This window comes from Pinus tabuliformis, chromosome J (genome assembly GCF_031772625.1).
Source record: "Pinus tabuliformis cultivar Carrire ecotype Pingquan chromosome J, CPIR1, whole genome shotgun sequence".
Lineage (NCBI taxonomy): Eukaryota > Viridiplantae > Streptophyta > Pinopsida > Pinales > Pinaceae > Pinus > Pinus tabuliformis.
Window position 1 is genome coordinate 1,079,764,446 of NC_142295.1, and position 20,826 is coordinate 1,079,785,271.

Sequence of the window (20,826 nt, forward strand, 5' to 3'; positions counted from 1 at the left end):
CAGACTTGTGTTGTGCTAAGAGATTAAATAAAAAGTTGTCTTTGATGCCAATAGTCCTGAGGGAGCTAGAGTTGTTGGGGAGACTTCCATCCTTGACCCCAAATGGAAGATTGATCATGATTTGTAATCTAAACAATGTAAACTTTGAAACAGGAACTATAAACTCAAAATGAGAACTATAGCAAAAAAACCCCAAAAAATATGAAAAATCAATTCGAAAATGAAAAGTGTTCACGCTGGAATAATATGTTTTTTTTTTTCTTTTTTTTTTTTTATGGTAAATTTTCATCGTGTTTTAAAAATGGGAGTGAAAACCAATTTTTTTTGTGCGAAAACAAACCTTGAAAACGAAAAGTATTGATGTGTTGATGTTGAAATAACGTATTTTTTTTAATCAGGATAAATTTTTAACATTTTTGAAATAATAGCGTAAAAGAATTTATCATGACTCCAAAAAACATTAAAATATCAAAAGAATATTGAAAACATAATTTTAAAAATAAAAACAATGAAAAAAACAAAAAAAAAGGTTAAAAAAAATAATAAAAATTAAATAAAATATATATTAAAAAAACATAAAATGACAAAAAATGACAAAAAAAATCAAGTATATAAAAAAGGACAAAAAAATCAAACATAAAAATGTAAAAAGACAAAATCAAAACTAACCTAAAAGGATAAAAATATATATGTATATATATATATATATATAAAGAAATAAATAATAACAAAAACATATTTTCAAAAAACATGATGAAAGAAAAAAAAAATAATGAAAGAAACAAAAAAGAAAATTAAAAAAATAAAAATAAAAATAAATCATTGGACAGTTAAAGAAAAAAATGAAATTGAGAAAAAAATGAACTGAAAATGAAAATAATAATAATAATATATTTTTTTTTAAATTAAAAAAAAAAAATTAATATACAAACAAAATTTAAATAGCAAAAAAACTCTATGAAAAATAAAAATGAAAATAAAAAACCAAAAAAAAATATTAAATAAATGATAATTATTATAAAAAACAAATTTAAAAAAAATATATAAAATAAAAATTGTGCTCTTTGGGCTTTGAGCGGGCTCAATCCGATTCTCAGAATCGGATTAAGCCTGCGCAGGGCCACGACCCCTCAGGGCCCTGGGCGGGCTCAATCCAATTCTGAGAATCAGATGAGCCCCTCACCTAATTCTTGGAATCAGGTTGAGCCCGCCAAGAAGCCCAAAGGAAGCCTACTTTAAAAAAAAAAATTATTGTTTTTATTTATATTTTTTATATTTAATTTAATTTTGTTCACATTTATATTGTTTCTTTTTATTATATATATTTTTCTTTCTTTTAAATTGTTTTTATTTTTTCAAATATTTTATATTTATATAACTTTCTTTTCTTGTTTTTTGTCTTTAAAATATATTTATTTCAATGTTATTTTTTATTTTATTTTTAGTGGTCTTTTTATAATTTAACTGTTTGTTTTGTTTTTTTTTGTTTTTTGTTTTTTGTTTTTTTTTTTTTATGTTTTTCTTTCTTTTTTTCTTTGTGTAAGATGTTTATTGTTTTTTTAAATTCTAGGTTAAAATTGTATTTTTATTTTTTTCTTTTACTTAAAATATATTTGAATTATTATTATTATTATCATTTTTAAATTCAAATGTCGTCATTTTTTATATAAAATTCATAAAATTTGTTATTTCTCCTATTTTTTTTTTCAAAATTTCCATAATTTTTAATTTTATTTATTTTGGTTTTTTTAGCGAAAATGTCCTAAAATACATATTTTTTTAATTATATCTATATGAAAAATGTGTATTTTCTGTCAAGTTTTTTAAATTATTATTTTTTAGTGACAATTATTTGTGTGTATTGAAATATTAATTAATGATATATAAATATAAAAAAAATCATAATCTCAATATATTGTTTTTATTATTATTATTTTTTTAACTTTGCAAAAAATTTTAAAATTTTCATTATAAAAAAATAGTGCAAAGGAAAACAAAAAACAAAAAATCGTAAAACTCTTAAAACCCAAATATCTAAGGACGAAAAACATGAAAAGGAATAAGAGAACTCGAAAAATGGTTAAATAATCAACATTTAAAAAAAATATATGTATACTTAGGACATAAGAAAATTTAAAGCGTCAACAATATGCCTTGAAAAAAATTTATTGATGTTTTTCAAAATCTGAATGAAAATCGCCAACATTTAAAAAAAGTTATGCACACTTATTACAATAGAAAATTTAAAGTGTAAAAAATAAGTCCTCTAAAGAAAAGGTTTGATGCCACATCAACACTTTTCAAAATTAACATGAAAATTACTAACATTTAAAAACAAATGTTCATACCTGATACATAAGAAAATTTAAGGTGTCAAAAAACTTTTAAGAAAAAGATATGTATTCTAAATCAACACTTTTCAAAATCAGTTGATTTTTTTGCTATCTCAAAAAAACAGGTAATCATATTCTCGTTTCAAAGTTTATGTTGTTTCTAGGCTAACGAATGGATGACTTGTTCTCGGAGAGGATCCTTGAGGTCTTGGGAAAGAAGAAAGTGGTCATTACAACCAACCCATGGGTCCTCTCTCAATCAAACCTTCTCACCTAGCCTACCTTCCATGCTAAGCCCCTTTCAATGGTATCGAATGTGTGAATGACCCCTTTCCAAATGACATAAATGTTATTGTTGGGCTTGTTTTAGAGTAGAACCTAGTCCAATAGAGAAAAAAGCTTGATGTATTTGTGTGAGAAAACAGTCATCTGTAGGCTCTTTGATGATATCAAGTGCCAACCTATCTTTGTAGCTAATGCTTGTGTGAAAAAATAGATGTTTTTTAACCCCGAATGACCCCATTCTCTTGGGAGTAAAATTCGATCCCATTTGACCCAGGAAAACAACCTACCTTCCTTATTACCAACTCACAAATGTTTGCAAACATGTATTCCTGATTTTAGTGAGAGTGCCTTTTCAGAATCCATGATAAATATGCCCAAAAAACTGAAATGGCTACTAGGATAGATTTTGTTAATACTAGTTTTCTTGCTCAAGATAACCACCCGAAGCTCCAAAATTTGAGGCACTTTTCAATTTTTGCCAATAACCAGAAACAATATGTCTTCCTATAGTAGTTTGGTTTTAAGGAGAAACCCAAATATTTTAGGCCTTAATTGATAAGAAGGGCCAGGTATGGGAAAAATCTAAGGAGAAGGGTTTCGTTCGTAGGAGATAAATTTGAAATATAAAGGGATGAATTTCTTTGGCTAACTAGCATACTAGTGGCTTTTTAAAAAACATACGGTACCTCGTTGATATAGAAAAGATCTCTTCCGGAGCCATCACAGAAAATGAGGACATTATCTACAAAAAGAAGATGAGTAATGAAACACCCTACTACCACCTCAATTCCCCAAAGGTCTCTTCTTCTCTTAGCATCCAATAACATTATTCTAAGCCCTTCTAACACTAAGAGGAACAACAAAGGTGAGAGGGGGCATCCCTATGTCAAACTTCTTTGGGACCAAAAAAATGGAGATGTTGCTCCAATGACTAAGACAACAAATGATATGAATGTAATACACCCCATAATCTAACTTATGACGGAATAGTAAAAACCCAGATGGGGTAGAAGCATTTGTAAATAGAGCCAACTCATCCTATCATATGCTTTAGATAAATATATCTTAATGGTTACACCTTTTCTTTTCCTAGTCTTCATGTTGTGCATCCCTTCCTATACCACCCCAATAGACTCGTGAATCTGTTTCCCATCTAAAAAATTGAATTTCTCTATCGACATGTGTTTTGAGAATAAAGGATTTAGGCAATTTGTGATAATTTTGGCTATGATTTTGTAAAGACAGTTGCATAAAGAAATGGCCTGAAAATCATCATAAGATTTGGGGGAGTCCGATTTTGGAATGAGATCTATAAAGGTGGCATGAATAGGCTTGAATATAATACCTATGGTAAGGTATTATTCTACAACCTTTAGGAGGTCAGAGCCAATGATATTGAACATTTCAATAAAGATTTTGATCGTCAAGTCATCAGGGCCTAGACTCTTGTCTTTATAAAAGCCTTAAAGAGTTTTTCTAAGCTCATCTTCAGAGATAGGTTCTATCAGTATATGATTATCTTCTTCATCAACAAATCTAGTAAAAATCATAGCCAAAGAGAGGATGTAAAGAAGATTATTCTTAGGGGGCCAGCTAAAGAGGGTTCAGAAATATTCGACTCTTTGCTAACTCCCTGAAAGAAGAGACCTACCCACCTTCTGGGGAGTTGAGCAACCAGATCGTTTTCTAACTCTTTCTCCCTTTCGAAAATTGTTGAAAAAAATCCATATTCTCATCCCCACTCTTCATCCAGATCACCTTTCTCTTCAGACACCACTATTCCTCCCTCTTAATAAGAATATTTCTCTTTTCCCCTTCATGTTGAAAAATTATTTGTTTTCCTTCCATGTTTAGATACCCAATTCCATCTGGAGTTTCCAAATCCTCTAGTTCCCCTCCAATGATCCTTAGATGCTCATCATCTATTTGTCCTTTTTTCTTATTCTAAGCTATGGTTTCCTTTTTAACATTCGTGAGGTTTCTAAAAAACCGAGATGCCTCCAATCCGCCTTCCCGAGGTACAATGTGCCAATACTCTAACACCAATCTTCTAAATTCAAGATCACTTTACCATGAGGAGTTAAATTTGAAGGGGAGCCCTAAATTGTCCATATCCGTTTTTAATTCAAGGAAAATAGGCGCATGTTTAGATCCCCCTCCTGAGTCGATCCATTAATGAAATAGAGGGATGGTCTCCATTAACCCCTCATGGAGAAGAAATTTGTCAATCCTCATTGCAATATGATCCTCCTAGGATCTCTTGTTCCTCCAAGTAGGTGGAGGGTTTGTGAGATCCACATCACAAAAATGGAAATCTTCTAGTTTTTTGATGAAATAATCAAAGAGGGGGTTGAGATGGGTCTATTACCCTGATATTTTAGAACTCCTCATGGAAAGATTTAGATCACCCATAATTACAATGTTTCCACCCTTCATAAAATATATGTTAAAAAATGCATCCCAAAATTCAACTCTCTCCCCATGAGTACCGTATATGTTTATTACTATGAGTTCCGTCCCCAGGTATGCACTAAAAATAATAGCTTCTGGAACCAAATCCAGTCCCTAGGAACTAATTAGCCTAATATTCCTCCTATTATATCCCAAATCCAAACCCCAGGATATACCAACAACATCAGAGGCAATGAAGGACCAACAAGGGAGAAGGGATTCTAGAATTTGAACAACATGTGCTTTGATCCCTAGGGTTTCCTATAGGAAAATAACATCAATTTTTTCCAAGACAAAGAGCATTTTTAGGGCTATTTTTTTAGGGTACTAGCCAAACCCTGGCAGTTCGGGGATAGGAATTTCATTTGGAACCCCCCACAAGGTCTTGCATAGATCTATGCACCCGATCAATAGTCTATTGGGATCCAACAGCCACATCCATGCTACCCTTAAATTTAACCTTTGAGATATTTGATATCATGCCTCTACCTTGACAATACATGGATAGGTAGGTATGGGCGAGACTAGAAAAATGGGGAGGATCAGGATCCCTCAAAATTGAACGCAAGAAATACCTAGAGTGGGACAGGGATGAGGTATAACTATTAGAGTGGGAAGACGAGGGAATGAAGAGGGATGAGACGATAGGAGGGAACACGATATGGAGATGGGGGGAATGGTATAAGGAGCGAGGAAGAGGGACATTAGTTACCTAGGATCCTGATGACCAAGGGAGCACAAGAAGAGCTCATTATGCTACTAGGGGCACCTGAGAGTCCTAGATCCAAATCCATGAATGCTTCTAACATCTTCTGAGGATGTACATGATCTTCAGAAGACGGCTTGGAATAGGATCCATCCTCCTATCTAGATTGGGATCAGGGAGGAGCCCTGTAAGCAAAGAGGTCATTTTTAGAGAGGCTGAACTTTTTATTCCGAAAGGCCAACCAACAATCTTTGAGGACATGACCCAATTCATGGAAATGTTGGGATCGATAGGGAACCCCCTCATAATCCAGAATTTGAATATGCAATGATCCTCTAAACGAGAGTTTGATTTCAAGTTGAATACCATACTTAGTGTTCAGATTAACCAAAATCCTCCCCATAACCATACACTTGTACTCATCGAATGACATATCCACATCCAGGAAAGTTCCTAGGCCATTCCCAATCATTCTGAACACATATTTAGATTATTATTGTGGAGGTAAGTACGGGAGACTTCTCCCTCTTTGTATCAAACATAGGAGTCCATTTTTTTAGAAGCAAAATTAATGAAATAGGGCATTTCGAGGGCTCAGTTGGTCTCCTCCATTGATGTGAAAATTAGTAAGAACAAACCCTTAGTGAGATTACAAATAATAGGATTGAAATTAATACCCAGATACCAATATTTCAAGATGATTTCCCTTATAAGAGAGGCTGAAAAAAATATCCCATGAGCTCAACCCATAATGGATTTTTTTCCATTTCAACCACCTGTCCTAGATGTGGACATCTTGCCCAAACACAAAACTCATCTCCCTAGTATTATGGTAGATACACTTCCTTTTCTTCCTTTTGGTTCATGACTACCTATCTCTTGAAGAATATCCTGCCAGGGTTTCACACTCTGCTTCGTACACAATCTTCAGACAATCGACCAAAAATTGGTTTGTAACACCCTGAGAAATTGTTGGGGGGATCAATGGAGCTATAAATTCTTAGGGGATCCATCGTTCACTTTACTACTTTATAATCCCCACTAACTGAGCCCAAACCTATGAGGCAAACAATTCCTCTGGTGAGGAAAAAACCCCAAGCTCATATAGGGGCCCTGTACCAACAATACTTATGACCCCAAAGTCGCCTGAGGAGACATTGTTGTAACTTGTAGCAAACCCAAGGGGAGGGGAGTAGGAGGAAACCATAGGAAAAAATTCAGACCCATTATAACCCAACAATTACTTTTGTTGAGATAGGGGGGCCAAAACCAGTGAATCTAGAAAGTCTTCAACAATAGTATAAGAGACCCCATCAAAGAAAATACTAACCAGAGGAATATTACCTAGAAACGTAGAGGAGTTAAGTACTTGAGTCAATATCGAGAGGGATATCAGGGGAGAAGAAGCTTCAGTACCATGCGGGGAGTCCAATAGATGCAGATATTGTGATCCAAAGGATGAAAACATAGAACCAGATAACTTTCTCGTTCAAGTTACCAAGAAAAACAAAACCACCTTGTGATTCAATAATTCTAGTTGCCCTAAAACCCTTAGTGACTGACGATGAATAAGACATGTCATCATGTAGGGAGACAAGATCCTTCGAATAGAGAGAGAATTCTACTAACTCATCCATGCATTGAACCTCCATTACGAAAATAACCTTAGTAAAAACCCAATTTACCACTAATTATTGGTTGAAACCTAACTTGCTCAAGAAAATAGAGGTAGATACAGAATTGTAGCTCCTATATACGTTGATTGAGAAGGAAGCACAACAAGAGAAAAGAGAAACACAAAAAGGCCCTTCGTGACTAGCCACAAGGTTCCATCCCTGCAAAAACACCCCAACCTCATGGACCAAAGGATGCCTCTTGCACCAAGTTTGTTCAAGACATTTATGTTCAAGTAGTCAAATTTATTAATATCAATATTGTTATTATTAAACATTTTTTAATCTTGATTGTGACTGAACAAGGATGACCTTCATTGACTAAGACTGACAATTTTTTACTTCAAGTGAACCATGGTTGAACATAATTGAATATGGTGGAGTTACGTTGACTAAGGAAGATTATGAGTGAAGAAGGTTGACTATTGTTAAATATGGTAAATGTAGGGTAGACCAAGTTTGATTGTCGTCAAGTATTTAAACAATGAATACAAATGTTGAATTTGTTGGAGTATGTTGACTAATGTGGTTGGCTATGTTTGACTATATTTATTAATTAATAGTAATGATAAATGATTATGTTTAACCGAAGTTGAAGAGTGTTCACTATCAAACATAGTTGAATATATTCAACCACATTATTGAACCAAATTGTCTTAAGCCATATTAATATTAATATTATTAAACATTTTTAAACATTGACTGGGTGATAATGGTTTGAATCTGTCATCATGTTAACTCTAGGTACATGTCAAGCATGATGTCTACAGTTAGCTATAGGTAGGTTGAACATAATGTCTATTGTTAATCATGGTTGAACATGATGTTAATGTTTATATATATATATATATATATATAAGCTTATTGAACTTTATTAATATTAATAAATGTGTTCTAAAACATATTAATATTATTAAACATTTTTAATCCTTGACTATGGTTGAGGAAGGTTGAGCATGGTTAACCAATATTGACTGATAATGATTATGATCAGGGTATAGATTCGATAGACACTCTTGCTTGTCAAGTAATTTTTTTTTGTGACACGTTTCTTTTTAAAATTTCCCTGTGTGTGATGTTTGACTTTTATTTTTGCTCATCATTTAAATATTATATATTCGATACATTTTTTATTATTTTGGTCATAAACTGAAGAGAATACAAAAAGTACCTATGGGATGTACTGAACCAATTTGGAACCTGTGAGATGTTAATTATAAATTTAGTAATTTTATATAGATTAATATATACTCAATTGAATATAAATCTACATATATAATATTTAAATCTAATATATTATAATTGTACTTTTTATTTTTGTTTTCTAGGTAATGTGAGTGAGTCTTGAAATGAATGGCATGCCTCACCTATGGCTTGAATACCCGTGACCCAGGAGAATCTAAGTCGTCCAAATCACCAATACTTATCATGGATGCATTTTCACCCAAGGAGTTTCGAACTCGTGACCCTGACACTATATAGTACCTCAACAGAACACCTTTTAACCGTCTTCTCTATTCTCGTGGGATGTTATGAATTGTACTTTGAATTGTATAATATTTACTATTTTAATATAGTTCAATCTATAGTAATGGTTACAATGGTAAAAATAAAAGTGTGGAAAAGAGTAAGCTAATAGCCAAGAGGCATGTGAGTAAAAAGGAAGACCCAATGTTACCAATCTACACAGACATAAATATAGCTATAATTATAACAACCTGCAATCAATAAATATAATTTAATAATATGAATTTGAATCCAAATAGATGAATCCTTGGAAAAACAAATCTATATTAAAGAAAATCTAAACCAGTTGAAAAAGATTAAAACTTGCATATTTAGCATAAAGGTGGTGCATTGTGCTTGACTAAATTGATATATAGAGATGGATTACACTTCCATTGGATACTCATATGAGATTTATATTTTTCCACAAAGTTTGAATGCATAATTATCTATGGAAAAATAAAAAATTATATTAGTAATTATGAAAAAATACTTATTATTTTATAGAAAAATCAACACTCTTTGTGTTTTTATGGAAAAATAAAAAATTTGTGCTAATTTATTTATCATCTTAAATATTTAATGGACCCCATACTGTCAGTTAACTTTCCAATTTTAAGAGTTGGAACTACACACACCTAGGTACATTTTAAATATACCCTTCAAATTAACGTTTTTAAAAAATAATTGAATGTCACTAATAACGTGCAAATTTAAAAATGTGAGTAAATGATGATTAAAAAATTGAAATATGGGTGAATACCTATCAAATTTAACCACTTATTATGAGTGAACAAGGTTGAATATCATTGACTATGTTAAACATATGGTTGATTAAGGTTGACCATGCTTGACTAATAAAACATTGACTATAAAGGATGAACCATTTATGTTTAAATTAATATATTATTAATGTTTTAGTTCATGTATTAATGTATTAATGTGTTGTTATTATTATATTACTATCAATTGCACCATATATTGCAAAGGAAACACCATAAGTTGATAACATATGGAGAAAGAACATAGATGAAGACATATGTAATATGTTACAATTTGAGTGAGAGAAATCTTAATATTATTCAATAAGGTCTTCAAATCTGATGTATAGCAATAGACGTTTGTTTCATTTTACATGTTATGATACCTAAAAATTTCGCAATAGAGATATGCTAAGCTAGATTATCTATTAACATCCATGGATATTGCAATGGTTATCTCACCAGAATAGATCTTAAATTTTCTACTACTACAATCAAGCTATGCTTGACTCAGTGAGTGTTAGTAGAATGACAAAGCATGACATAGTTCCTGTGAAATGAATTTGGAGCGACAATAGAAAAGCCACAAAATATAGCACCATGCAAGAAATATTTACCTTGGAGAAGTCAGGTGTGGGTAAAATCTCTAGCAACATGAAGGATTGTATATTACAAGTTCTTCTTAATCTATAGTAAAGGTAAAAATATAACAAGGAAATGGTTGAAGATATCTTGGCATATAGAGCCATGAATGAGAATAACCTGCCATCACATTGTTAAATCTTTCAACTACATATATTCAAAATACATAAACACAACCCCACACAAGAAACATAATTTGCATTTTCATTTTAGAGATGTCAGTTGTCCAAATTTAAAATCAACTTCCAAACATTTCAAATAAGATAGACAAAGCCTGTGATCCCAATCTATTGGCCAAATTATCCTGTCTAGATCGTTCTTGCACAATTCTAAATTTCGCCAAGGTAGTTGTGACATTATTCACTTATCTCTATTTTTGAAATGCTTCAATATTTTAGCGGTTTTATTACATATTCAAGCATTGTAAAACTGTCGAGATATTTTTTTTTTTTAATGGCATAAGGTTTTCCACCGCTTTGACTCCAATACGAAAAAGGCATCTTCATTTCTGATATTAGGCTTGATTTTAGACTTGACAATGTCATCTGGAGAACATTGGATCCAAAGGGGCCTCATTGTGCAATCTTGTTACTTGGGTTCAAATCCCTAATGAGACATTGACTTCTTGTGATAAGGCTAAAATCTTGATTAAGTGAAAAAAAACCCTTGTTTAAGAGTTTGCCTTTGATTATGCCTTGAATAAAATATTTTGCACAACACTTTAAAGTTTTACATTAATAAACAATTTTTTTTTCTTATTATTTTAAAATTTCTGAGTTTAGGCTTTTGTCACTGGGATTATATCATATTGGTCAACACGGGAGTTGTTTCATTTAATTTAATCTATAAATCAAATAACATTTCTCTTATCCCTACTTTTATCCTCTAATCTATGGCCCCAAGTTTAATTTGCACTATCTAGGAAAAATGCTACTGAAGGTTCCTTGAGCATTTACATTGGTTAATATTTCAAACTCGTAGCAGTGGAAGAAGATGCCAAAAGGCCTGGTTCATTGAATATTTAATGAAGGATATGTCTCTGTAGATAAGGTGGACAAAAATATTGATTTTATATTATAGTTGTCTGCACCTACTTTTACATTTTCCGGGAACTGTTCCTTATTGTATAATGGTTTTCCATTGTAATTTTGTCTGATTATTCCATCTGAATCAAGATTTAGAATTAGCTTATTTACATAAGTATTTGTACAAAATATTCCTTCCATTATCACCCAACTTTAACATGATGTAGCCATCTCCTCTGAGTTTGTTCTTTCTAAATAAAAACTAGAAAATATTATAAATTATCATGGCTGGATGCGGTAGTGTGTGCGATTAATAAAGTTTAAACACCAGTTTTATAATTACCTTGTGTAATAGTGTCTGTTCCTAAAAACTCTGACCTATTTAGAGTTGAAGTTCACTTTAATTCTTAAAGAGATAAATTAACAATTGTTAATGTAAATTCATATTTCCAATTGGTTGTAGTTCAAGAGGTTGTGAAGAAAAGTTATTTCCCACTTTTTCAGGAAGTAAAATAATAATTTTACAGTGATTAAATATGTTTAGATCCCACTTTTTCATGAATTAAAATAATCATTTTATAATATTAAATATATTTAAATCCCACTTTTTCGGGAAGTAAAATCATTTTACAAATTTGAAATTCTCTAGAACCTTCCTCTTCTAATCTTGGTGTTTGCCAATATTCCTCCATCCAACCAAAGTGGAGTTGTCTCATTCTCTCCATCCAAGAAAACTAGAGTTGTCTCATTGTCTCCTTCGTGTCATGTAAATTGTTCCATGGAATTTGGGTGATATGATTTTTCTTATTTGCACTCCAACAAATTATACTCATCATGAATTCAATACATAAAAAATGAAATTCCTCTCAAGACAATTATGTGGGAGACAACTTTATCCAATTCATGCTTTTTTTAAGAGAGATAAAATTTAACAGCCTGCTTAAATTTTATTTTACTGATTGACCTACTTTTCTTGAATGACTGACCATTATGAACATCTGAGGTAGTAATCATATGTTTCCTTCATTTACTTCTATATAAGGAAATAAAATTGATGTTTCTTGTACAATCTATAATGTTCAAAGAGAAAAAGGTGTGCCTAACAATCAAATAACGAACTAAACCAAGATTGCCTTGCATTCGTCACAAAGTGGATATTTATATGATGATCCATCCTCATGCTTAGACATGCATGTCAAGCTTTCCCAAGAGAGCATATTTCTCCCGTCAAATGTGATGACCCGGTCATATAGTTTGTTTTGTTAGATACCATTGAAATTTCTTTCTGAAAATTAATGTCAACTTTCTTTATCACTAACTTCATTGTTGCTATTTCATTAGTTTTCTCATTTTCACTTAAAAACATCTACTCAATCCTCTTTGCCTACTTTCAAAAGACAATACCTTATCTCATAGTATGTTCTAGAAGAAGGCTAGATCCCATTCTCTACCTTCTCCTCAAGCTAAGCATAGGCTTCTTCCTAACGATTTTTCTCCAAGAGCCCTTTTATAAGAACAGTGTAGGTTTTCCTCCCTAGATACACATGGTTCAAAAATATATGCTTCAAAGCTCTCAGAGCCATGTTGAGAAATGATTACAACATTTTAAGAGTAAAAGTAGGACCTCATAATTCAGTGCAAGGACAGGAATGGAAAGCTAACAAACATTGAATTCAACTTATTCAACAAACATATATACAAAGTGAAGCATCTATAAGTTAATTTTGATCATGAAGGGAATTCTTTCCAGCCAAAATAATAAACTCCACACTACATATAAAATGAAAATAATCCCAATTTGTTTCTTGAAATACTATATTAAGATCTATGAAGTTTGGACCTCATCCTCACTGACAAAATTAACTACAATTGATCAAAACCTAAATAAAATCCCAATTTAACTTGTTCATGTTTTTCTTGCACACAAGATTAACACATTCATTTAGAATTTTAAATTCAAGAACATATTGACTTTTGAAATTGAACTTTCCATTAAAGTAACTAGAAGGGAACCCAATACTTGCATCCAAAGTAAGAGCCCAGGGATTGATATCATCAGTCATATCTTTATTTGAACCTTTTCCACTTTCCCATGCATGACTCATGCTTCTACTGAATCCCCAACCTAAAATCAAAATAAAAGTGACACAACACTTCACATGGAGCCAAGCATGATTTTAAAAATATAAAGAAACATAACATTGCTTGAGTCCAAGCATCATAATGGAAAATACATTGCAATGGAATTTCATTTAAAGCCGGTCTCAAATACAAGATTTTAGGCCCGAACACTAACTTTGTTCATGTTTCTTCTGCACACATGATTGACATGTTCATTGAGAATTTTAAATTCAAAAACATATTGACTTCTGAAATCAAACTTTTTGTTAAAGTAACTAGAGGGGAACCCAACACTTGCATCCAAAGCAAGAGCATAGGCCTTGATATCATTTGTCACATATTTCTCTGAATATTTTCCACTTTCCCATGCATGAATCATGCCTCTACCGAATCCCTAATCTGAAATAAAAATAAAAGTGACACAAAACTTCACGTGGATCCAAATATGATTTTAAAAATATAAAGCAACATAGTTCTAACATCACTTGATTCCAAGCATCATAATGGGAAAAGGAATTCCATTCAATGCCAGTTTCAAATACAGGATATTAGGCCTAAACAGTAACTTTGTGCATGTTTATGTTGCACATAAGATTAACACATTCATTCAGAATTTGAAATTCAATAAATTATTGACTTTTGAAATCAAACTTTTCATTAAAGTTACTAGAGGGGAACCCAACACTTGCATCCAAAGTAAGAGTTGAAGCCTCAATCATCATCTTTCACATATTTCTCTGAGTCTTTTCCACGTTTCCATGCATGACTCATTCCTCTACAAAATCTCCAATCTGAAATCAAAATAAAAGTGACACAACTTCACATGGATTCAAGTATGATTTTAAAAATATAAAGCAACATAGTTCTAACATCACTTGAGTCCAAGAATCATAATGGAAACTACAGTGCAAAGGAATGCCATTCAAAGTTAATTACTAGTTTCAAATACAGGATTAGGCCTTAACATTGACTTTGTTCATGTTTCTGTTGCACAAAGGATTAACACATTCATTCAAAAGTTGAAATCCAAGAACATATTGACTTCTAAAATCAAACTTTTTATTAAAGTAACTAGAGGGGAAACCAACGCTTGCATCCAAAGCAAGAGATCAAGTCTCAATTATCATTTGTCACATATTTCTCTGAATCTTTTCCACTTTCCCATGCATGACTCATGCCTCTATCAAATCTCCAATCTGAAATCTAAATAAAGGTGACACAACACTTCACATGGAGCCAAGTATGATTTTAAAAATATAAAGCAACATAGTTCTAACATCACTTGAGTCCAAGCATCATAATGCAAACTACAATGCAAAGGAATGCCATTCAAATCTAGTTTCAAATGCATGATATTAGGCCTAAATACTTGATGATCTTTTGGTTAGACTTTTTTGAGAAGCCTACTAATATGGCCCAACCTCTACCCCTAAATCTGCCTCTCCCAATACCACAATCTCTTTCCCTACCACCTCCAAAATCTACAAAAAAGAAGAAGAAAAAAAATGCCAATTACATATACCATTAGTGAGTGCCAATGATTGTATTAAAATACAATTTTTGGGATTTACACTCAACTCCATGAGAAAAAGTCTTTTTCTAATTGACTTCATCATCTCCCAATGGATCCTGATAACTATAGTTCAAATAACTTATATAATATCAGTTATTTCCTTGCAACCCTCCACACATTATTGATAACATATATTAGAAAACTTTTATCCATATCTAGAATGGAAACATAATTCCATCCAACAATATAAGCTTGAAGAGATACACCTACTGGAATTTTCATCCAATGGCCTTGGTGAAAGAGGGATGAAAACCATAGAGACATGTCAAGTATTTTCCAATGTGAAAATTATTGAAAAATCAGTTGGAGCATTGAGAAAACTCTTTCCATTTTAATTGTATCATATTGTTTATCTTCCAATTGTCTTATGACTGAGTACTTATTTTAACCACCTTTAATTTTTATAGGCTAAATTGTATTGTGTATCTGTAATCAGGTTAAATCATAGTGGAAAATTATTGAAAAATCAATTGGAGCATTGAGAAAACTCTTTCCATTTTAATTGTATCATATTGTTTATCTTCCAATTGTCTTATGATTGAGTACTTTTTTTACCACCTTTAATTTTTATAGGCTAAATTGTAGTGTGTATCTGTAATCAGGTTAAATCGCAGCGTGTATTTCGCATTCACACACAATTGGTGTGATGGATGAACTTAGCTATCTCAGACAAGAAATTTTGCATTCATAACATAGACATGGCACTGCAAAATATAACAACAAATGAACTCTGAATTCCCATTTTACTGAACAAAATATCAATTATTAATTATCGTAGGAGCCTTTACCAACATGTATGCTCCTTAAACTCTCATAGGAAACTTAGGGCTATGACTGCTCTCTTAATCCTCATATCCCAATTTGTAGATACAATTACTTTAGATGAGAACTCTGATCAAATTTTATGAAAACACATCTTTTGTATACTAGAAATACTTAGGATTATGAATGACATGCCATTAGGACTGTAATTTAATTTCAATATACATTAAATACCTCTACTACACAGGTCAAGTTGGAAATCATACAGACGACCCTCTGGACCTTGGCAAGGCCCCCACAAGGAACCATAGTGGGAGGTTGATAGTTGATAACACACTTGAAGCTAGTGGGACACCAATCCACAAATTGAATGGCCCTCTTCGTCTTTGTGGTAGCAATTGTCGCATTCAATCCTTGGGCACAATTTCCCCTTGGTACATGAGACAACAAGCCATGTTCTTTCCATGGCGTGGATCACATTTAGTCATCATGGATGATGCCTCAAAGGCATTGCTGGTAATATTAGCCACTGATAGTTGCTCATGGTGTGCCTTCTCGGCAGAAATCACTAGGGCATATGAGGAAAACAAGACATGAATATGAGTATACGACACCAAGTTTGTATGGAATTTAGTGACATCAATGTTCAAAGCACATTCAAAACATAGGGATGCAGTTAGGGAAGATATGACCTACAATATTAAAAGTTAACAATCAAAACTCAATTAACATAAACCATTAGATGGATTGAAACTAAACCCCAACTTACCTAAGATACAAGTATATTAAGGTTAGTGTATGTAGAATGCTCGATGTCCAAGGAATGATGAAAACTATTGTAGATGGCCTCATTATCCAACAACATGACCACATCAATATGCTCTAGCAGTGAGTGTGTTGACAACATGTTGTTGTAGGGCTTATCTATAGATGTGGAAACATGTGGAAATGGATACACTGTGAAACCCAACTTGGACTTTTTTCCATAATCAATAAAAAGCCTCTCCAACAGAAGAGGCCCTAAACCATATCAATGTCCAGAGCGCCATAAAAACATAGGGAGGCAGTCAGGGAAGATATGAACTACAATATCATAAGGTAACCATCAAAACACAAATAACAGAAGCCATTAGACATAACTTCATATGAAACTAAACCCCAACCTATATGAGATACAAGTTTATTAAGGTTAGTGTATGTAGGACACTTGATGTCTAGGGAATGATGACAAATGTCAAAGATGGCCTCATTATCCAACAACACGACCACATCAGTATGCTTTGGCAATGTGTGTGTTGACATCACATTGTTGTAGGGGTCATATAATGCTGTGGAAACCCGTTGATATGGATACACAATGAAACCCAACTTGGATTTTTTTCCATAAAAAAAAAATCCTCTCCAACAGAAGCGATCCCAGACCAAATCTAGTACAACCTCCCACAGCATGGAAGACTAGGAAACCTTCTAGGCATGTACATTTGTCCGCCAACTTCCGAATTCATCCCAAGCACATATTCACAATTTCCTTACCAACTGTTAACAAAATAAACAAAATGTCTTAATGTATTTTCAATTAAAGTGAACAAGATGAAATGATGATGTTGAACAAGGAGGGAATCAACTTACTAGTATAATGTCCATAAGCAAAGTTGTTGGCAGCATCTTATTTGCCATTGGTCAGTTGCTCTGGGTGAAAAAAATGTTGATATAAGCTCTATAATAGACTAATATAGGTCTAAATATGAGGAATCAATTTGATGGCAGGCATTGTTTCTATCGTCTAACACCAAAAACAACGACACACGACAACATAGGTAGCATGGGAGGGGATTTATTCTCAAAGGAATGCCTTACAGAGTAATTATAAATTTATTAAAGCTTAAATAATATTATTGAGTTATTAATATTATTAATAAAATTATTAAAATTTAATATTACTTATTTAACATTAATATTTACCTAAATATTAAATTTATTATCAATAATAAAACAATTAAATTTGAGGCATAAGAGAAGTGTTAAGAAACAAAATATGAGATTTAGTATGGGTGATATCCATATCTAAGATAGTCATGAAATCCTCTAATACTTTGTGAATAACTTGAGCTTTTTGAACCATTGGAGTTGCATACACACAATGTCATCCACAAACTATTTGTGAGAAATTGGAAGGTCTTATCTGAATAACTTGATTTCCTTCACCTTCTACTTTGAAACTGCTGCCTTCAGAACTTGACCTAGTCCTTCAATTGCAAGAATGAAAAGGAAGGGTGATAGGGAATCCACTTGACGGATTCCTCTTGAAGGAGAGAGTGTTCTAATGGGAGGCCGATTTAAGGGTAATCCTTCAATTGCAAGAATGGAAAGGAAGGGTGATAGGGAATCTGCTTGATGGATTCCTCTTGAAGGAGATAATGTTATATTGGGAGGCTCGTTTAAGAGCATTGAAGAATGTTGAAGATACTAACTCCTTAATCCAGAACCAAGAGGAATCTAGAATAAGTAGGACCAATTGAGCCTATTGAAAGATTTGGAGATATCTAGGTTGATAAGTATGGACATTTTTTTGTGCTTTTAAGGAATGGATTATTCCTAAGCTAATATTATTTTATTTAAAGTGACCCCCCTCTCTCTCTCTCTCTTTCTATATATATATATATATACATATAGTGGGTTGTAATGTAAACTAGTATAGATCCATTTTAACCGCAAATCTAGCAAGTGTTTAGAGTGTCTAGCAAAACTGTTGCGATATAAACCTATTTTAGAATGCAAATATATATATATATATATATATATATATATATATATATATATATATATATATATATATATATGCACAATATTATCCATATTAAAATGCTTTTAAATACATCAATATAGGAATTTTAAAGTATTGTATATATGACTCATATTAAAGTTATCTATTATCAATAATATTTTTTAAATTTTACATATTAATTTTATATTAAGTGTAGAATGAATTACATATTTTTTTTTATTAGAATTTAATTAAATTGTTTCACTTTTCTATACTTTTAGGACATTAAAATATTTTCCTGTGGTTCATATTATTTTTTTCCTTTCTTTATTCATGAACTTGATATCGAAATATATGAGTTAATATGGATATTGAAATAATTTATTTAAATCTTATATTGAAATATTTTTTAAAAATGTAGAATTATGCAACTAACATAAAAAGATGAAGATTCTTTTTTTTTCAATTCCTTTATCTCTTTAAAGTTTATGTAAAATTATGTCACTTATCATCTACATTGAAATAATTTATTTATACTTCAAAGTGTGAGTGAAATATTTTTACTACATCTTTTGAGAATGACATTATTGATGTTTTATAATGTTTTTAATTAAAACTAACTATATAATCATTTTCCTAGTATAACTCACATTGTTTTCTATTTATAGAATATTTTATTTTTATTTTGAAAAGATAGGTGTCCAATCAAGGTTGACCATGAAAGAAACTACACATATATTGGGCTCTAGAATGCACCTTTGAGGACAATAACTAGTGAATTGAGTGACCTCAATGTAAAGGAATTAGACATCTTCTTTAATTAAAACTTATCAAATATGTCATCATTATCTTTTTATTGAGTAAATATTTTATTTTTATTTTAAAAAAGATATCTTTGAGAAAAAAAGAATTTCACATGTTCCTACTTTTGTAAAATACACCTCTTTTAAAATAATTTATTTATTTCATCCTATGGTCAATTAAATATAATTTGGAATATTGACAAAAATGTTATTATCTTTCCTCATCAGATTTAATTGTGAGATGTGACATATTAGACTCAAAATAAATATTTTTTGACTTCAAATTTTGTTGTTATGATGACCACCAAAACATATATATGGGTCCTATAAAATATAAATATATTTTTTTGGGAAAAAAATACATTTTTTAGTTAAATTTTTATTAAATTTATTACTTTTATTTATTTATAAAAAATTAAATAATTAAATTTTCAAATGAAATGTAAATATGAATTTTTATTTTCCTATACTATTGATAAACCTTGATATAATATATATAAAAATTATAGATTTTATTAAATTTTTTATTTTTTTATTTATTTATAAAAAAATTATATAATTAAATTTTCAAATGAAATGTAAATATGAATTTTGATTATTGATAAATCTTGATATAATATATAAAAAATTTGTAGAGGTTGTTAAAAATTGTTGAGTTATCAATGAATTATATTTTTATATTATTTATAAAGTATAAATAATGATTGGTATGAAATTTAATTTTCATTGGAATTTAAGTCAAGTTTTATGAGAAAGCTCAACAGTGAAAACCACAGGCATCGAAAGGTAGCTTAGAGGTAGATTAAGCTTTATGAGAAAAATTGAAGGTGGAAACGACATAGAGACATGTACACAGAGGTGTCGAGCTTTCAGGTTTTAAACTTGTAACTTCTGCATGTAAGTGAATTACTTTGTCATCACAATTTTTTTACTGGCTATTTTGCATAGTTACCAAGTTCGGCCAAATTGCGCTGAATAATTCGAAAATTCGCCAAATCTGTTGGGTTCGGCCATTAATACGGCAAATTCGATTTCGATAGAGTCAGATATCAGTTGTCCAAAACAAGTGATCTCCAACTTCATCAATTTGCCGCAGGTCGAGCGATGGGTCGGTAGTAGACACGAACATGCAGCAGAGCGACAATCGTAAGTAGCAGGTTGCGAAAGATTGGCGGTCGAGAATGATTTTTGAATTATATTTGATAAAAAAAATATCTTAAAAAATCTATCTTCCTCTTACTCTATTAAGTTGGTGGTGTAAGTTGAACGTTAATCATATTTTGAGTACACAAAAATATATATATAATTGAAATTAATTTTATATATTATATGGTTTGTATTTATGTGTGTTAAATTTATATATAATTATTAAAATTATATAGAGTAAATTTTTAAATTAGAAAATAAAACATAGGAAAATA

The 20,826-nt window shown here is 31.3% G+C and overlaps 1 pseudogene; it reads right to left on the minus strand.

The window, feature by feature from the left end:
- The window catches only part of LOC149230720 (tubulin alpha-1 chain-like), a 56,083-nt pseudogene that overhangs the window by 20,021 nt on the left and 15,236 nt on the right, over positions 1-20,826 (minus strand).